The sequence below is a fragment of the Balaenoptera ricei genome, chromosome 7, assembly GCF_028023285.1.
Source record: "Balaenoptera ricei isolate mBalRic1 chromosome 7, mBalRic1.hap2, whole genome shotgun sequence".
NCBI lineage: Eukaryota > Metazoa > Chordata > Mammalia > Artiodactyla > Balaenopteridae > Balaenoptera > Balaenoptera ricei.
Window position 1 is genome coordinate 63,338,721 of NC_082645.1, and position 5,009 is coordinate 63,343,729.

The 5,009-nt window shown below is 40.4% G+C and overlaps 1 pseudogene; it reads left to right on the forward strand.

The window, feature by feature from the left end:
* The first annotated feature begins 4,216 nt into the window (after positions 1 to 4,216).
* Positions 4,217 to 4,539, forward strand: LOC132368782 (ferritin light chain-like; annotated as a pseudogene).
* The last annotated feature ends 470 nt before the right edge of the window (positions 4,540 to 5,009 follow it).

The window sequence follows — 5,009 nt, forward strand, 5'->3', positions numbered from 1 at the left end:
GATGATAGAAACTGCTCCATCTCAGGGATGTTAGGATAAAATGTGATGATAAATGTGAAAGTACTTTTCAAAGTAAAAAGGGCACTATATATACAACTGCTCGGTCTCAAAGAATTGCAAGTTAAATATATTTTTCCATTTAAAATGTATTTTTATGTATTATATTGAGATATTATGGCCCAGAACGTAACTGTTTTATCAGCTGGTATGTGGGGTGTGTATTTACATTTTATAGAAATTATATAGGGGAGGATGAAGTAGTTTGGGTAGCTACTAAATCTTCACTATGTCTCTGTTAAGTGTTCTGATCCTGTTTATGTAAGCTGTTGGTAATCATTTGTGTAAGTTATGTTATAAATTACACTTTATAACTCTGGCAAATATTTATTTTAGATACAAAATAGTTCAATTTTTTTTTTTTTAAAAGAGCACCACCTTCTTTCTTTCTTTCTTTCTTTCTGGCTGTGTTGGGTCTTCGTTTCTGCGCGAGGGCTTTCTCTAGTTGTGGCAAGCGGGGGCCACTCTTCATCGCGGTGCACGGGCCTCTCACTATCGCGGCCTCTCTTGTTGCGGAGCACAGGCTCCAGACACGCAGGCTCAGTAGTTGTGGCTCACGGGCCTAGTTGCTCCGTGGCATGTGGGATCTTCCCAGACCATGGCTCGAACCCGTGTTCCCTGCATTAGCAGGCAGATTCTCAACCACTGCGCCACCAGGGAAGCCCAATAGTTCAATTTTTTATGATGAAAAGACTAATTAATTCAACCACAAAAATATCACTTAATCTTTAGTGGGAAAATTGAATAGCTGTAAACCAAAACATTTGGTTTTATTGCATAAGGGTCCAACATTAAATTTAGCTTTAATATAAATGGCAAAACTGTAATAATGATAATACCCTTATTCTTAAACTCTCTGTAAATTTGTTGTCTTTCACTACCAGCAGAGGGAGCCCTGAGAATTAGATTGTGCCAAGATGGCTTTGTTAATTCTGTGTTTACACATTTAGCTCATAATAAAGAAATAAAAATCCATCACAGATTAATGGAAAGTCATCATTCTTGGATTAGGCTGTAGATTAGAATTTGATTTGACTACTGATTATAATGAGCTTTAATAGACTAGGAATATCTATAGCCTGCCTCTGCTCATCCTATCAAGGCATCAGTTACAAACTTCCACAATCTATCAAAGTTCAGTAATGATATCACAATGCGCAACTTCACAGGACATCAGAAAGGATGCACTCTCAAAGCATAATTTTATCAAATACACTGCAACAGTATTATGAATTGCCCTCATTGACTACATAACGTCCACATGAGAATTGGAAAACACACATATGATGTAATCAGTTTTTCCTCATGTAAACATATTTCATTACTTAAATTTTATTACTTTTAAAAATAGGAAATAGACCAAAGTAATCTGAATGGAAAACAAATGATGAAGTCCCAGCATTTATGATTCAACGAAAAGCTTATTTACAGCATCTCACTGAAAAATAAAAGGTTTTCCAAACTTCAAGTATAACCTATTTATCAGAGAGCATATTTGCATTGCTTTATTGCCCTTAATTAGATAAAAGAGTGCAATGCAATTGTATATTTTATGCACCCGTGACTAAAGGAACCTGCTGAAAATTGAGATTGCAGTAACTGCATTTTAATATTACACAGCAACTCATTTTAATAAGGGTATTTTAATATTGGCATAACTGCTAACCTAATATCAAGAAGTTTCTTTGCATCAAGACATTTACAAGCATGGGTCTTTGCCTTCAAGGAGCTTATCTATTACAGTTGGAAATCCAATAGTGATTGAATCCCTTTTTCATGCTAAGGAATTCACAGTAGTAAACAATTACTGAGTACCCATTATGAGCCAGGCATGGTACTGAGTGCAGAGGTACAAATGTGAATAAGACAGCAATCAGGAGGCCAACACTGACGAACAAATCAAGGACTACAAGGCAAGGTGGTACATACTGCAATACAATAATAAAGGCAATACACTGCTGGGCTTTGAAATTATTGAAGGCAGGGAACTTATCTAAATCTTTGTAACCCCAATACCAAGCACAGTGTTTTGCATATGGTTACCGTTCAACAAATATATATTGAATTCATTAATTAATAACATGTGAAGTGTTTTAGTAAAGCATCTTTTTGGTAAATAAGTTACTTTAATATTGCCTACTACTTCCTCTTCCCATCACTCCAGTCTTTTTTCCCCTCATTCTCACAACTTATGGGATAGCCATGCTTTCCTCTCATGTAGCACAGCAGTTGGGTCACATAATTGATGCTTGATTATTTGCTATTCCCCTGGCTTTTTATTTGCTGTTCTCTACCCTGTGATACCTTGGAATACATGAGATGTATGTGATAATAATAACCCCTTTTCCCCAAAAAATCCCTACAACAATGACAGCAGTGATGGGCATTTGGTTAAGTACCACATATGCATTATCTCACTTGAACCTTCAAATAACTCTCACTATTCCTATTTTTAGAAAAGATGTTATGCACAGAAAAATAACGTGCTTCAGGTCACAGGGCTGGTAAGTGGTGGAGATCAGATTTGAATCTAGGACTCTCTGACAATAGCCTTCCTGCTCTGAATAACTGCACTATATTGTCTCTTTATTTAGATTGCTCAGAGGCAATTTGAATTAGTAGTGGAAATACTTTCTTGGAAGAGCTAGTATACTTCCTCTGAGAATACTACAAATAAATGGGTTTTAATGTACCAGATATATTTAAGTTTTTAAAATTATATTGTGAATACAGTAAAATACTTAGGTTACAGAAGCATAAATGAATCAATAACTGATAATGTTTTCTCAGCAACATTTTTTTTTTTTTGGTTGCACTGTGCAGCTTGTAGGATCTTAGTTCCCCAACTAGGGATAGAACCCCAGCCCTCTGCAGTGAAAGCACCGAGTCCTAACCACTAGACCTCCAGGGAATTCCCAACAAGTTTCTTTTAAAACTGAAGAACTAAGAGTTCGATTTCTGTAATAATCAAAACACCTTAAAATGTATCTTCACATGCTCACCAGACCCCAAAGGACTCCCCAGACCTGGACCACATCACAGCCTGCTGTGGAATGCTTAGCAGCTTTGTTTTCCCAACTAGACTCATTAGCAGCGCCAGGTGGTAATAACTAGCCAACTGATTCCTACTAGTAAAAAAATCTGCCTAAGGTCACCATGGACTCTTTCCCCCACTCTCTGCTTCATCTCTGGCCTGATACGCTTTTGGAAAATAATTATTCATGGCAGGAAGCTGTCATACAACAGAGAACGATTGTGTGTCCTGGGATTATAGAGGCCCTCAGATCAAATACTTTTTATTGTGAAAAGAATACATTGAAAAACATGGTTTTCACCTGCATAGAACAGTGAAATCCATTTATGTTTTTTTTCTTTCCTGTTTATTTCATCATTAAAGACCCAATAAAAGTATTTACCACTTGGGGTGAATGTTAGCACTGATGTTTAGCATTCAGCACAATCACGTAGATTCCATAAACAGAAATAGCTCCAGCGTCCAACTGGAATAACAGAATAGATATTTTAAAACCATCTTTTTTCACACATTATAAATTGTTACTCATGAGGTAGAAATATTCAATATGAAGTAGTATGTGAAAGCAGTAAGTACTTAGTTAACCATTCTCTAGGAGGATTTTTCAGTTACCTAAATTTTGTTCCTGCTTCATTTTTTTTTTAAATTTAAAAGAGGAAGATAAGGGGAAATAAATCAGAAGATATATTTAAAGCAACTTTCTGCTACCTTCCAAAGATTTGGTCAGCCAAACTCCTAGACCTGCAAGCACTATCCAACATAGTAGCCGCTAGCCACACGAGGCTGTCAAGTACTTGAGATATGACTAGTTCAAATTGAGACCTGTTAAAGTTTAAAATACATACTAGATTTTTGGAAACTGAACGTGGATAAAAAAGAGTATCTCAGTAATAATTTTTTACATTGATTAAAGTCTGAGGTAGTGAGCTTGGCGGTCCGCGGATCTGTCTCTTGCTTCAACAGTATTTGGACAGAACAGGCCCAGGGACACCCTTTGCTCCAGCCTCCGACCAAGCTCCAACTTTTCTCCAGTCGCAGCCTTCAGAACCAACCACTGAGCTATCCTCGGCCACCGGGACCAGCCAACACCATTTTTCGAGCTTAGCGCCTTATTACTCATCAACCATGAGCTCCCAGATTCGTCAGAATTATTCCACCGAGGTGGAGGCTGCCGTCCACGGCCTGGTCAACCTGCATCTGCAGGCCTTCAACACCTACCTCTCTCTGGGCTCCTATTTCCACCGAGACGACGTGGCTCTGGAGAGCGTGGGCCACTTTTTCCAAGAATTGGCCGAGGAGAAGCGCGAGGGTGCCCAGCCGTCTCTTGAAAAAGCAAAGCCAGCGGGGTGGCTGTGCCCTCTTCCTGGACGTGCAGAAGCCACCCCAAGATGAGTGGGGTAAAACCCAGGACTCCGTGGAAGCTTCCCGCCAGACCCCCACCTCTGTGACTTCCGGGAGAGCCGCAACCTGGCTGAGCAGGTGAAACTCACCGAGACGATGACGACCACGTGACTCACCTCTGCGAGCTGGTTGGTCCCCAGGCTGGGCCGGGCGAGTTCTCTTCCAAACACTCACCCTCAAGCCTGGCTAGGGCCTTCTGGAGCCCAGCTGTTACCAACCTGGGTTCTTGGCCTCTTTAATCAATAGAAATTGGTAACAGGCCAGAGGGGGAATTTAGGCAAGGCTTTATTGGGACTCGTGCTGCAGCATGAGGGAGCAAAAGCAAGTAACAGGTGCCCTCGCTCGTTCCTGGGAATGGCGAGGGTGTGTTGCACTGGTCCCTTAAATGGGGTGAGGGTAGGGGTAGATCGGTGGGGAGGCTGGAGGGGCGGCTTAGGTGGTCTGCCCATCCCTTTGGTGGTGCTGTGAGCAGGGATCCTGCCTAGTATCCTGATTTTGCTCCCCACACCTCAGAAGC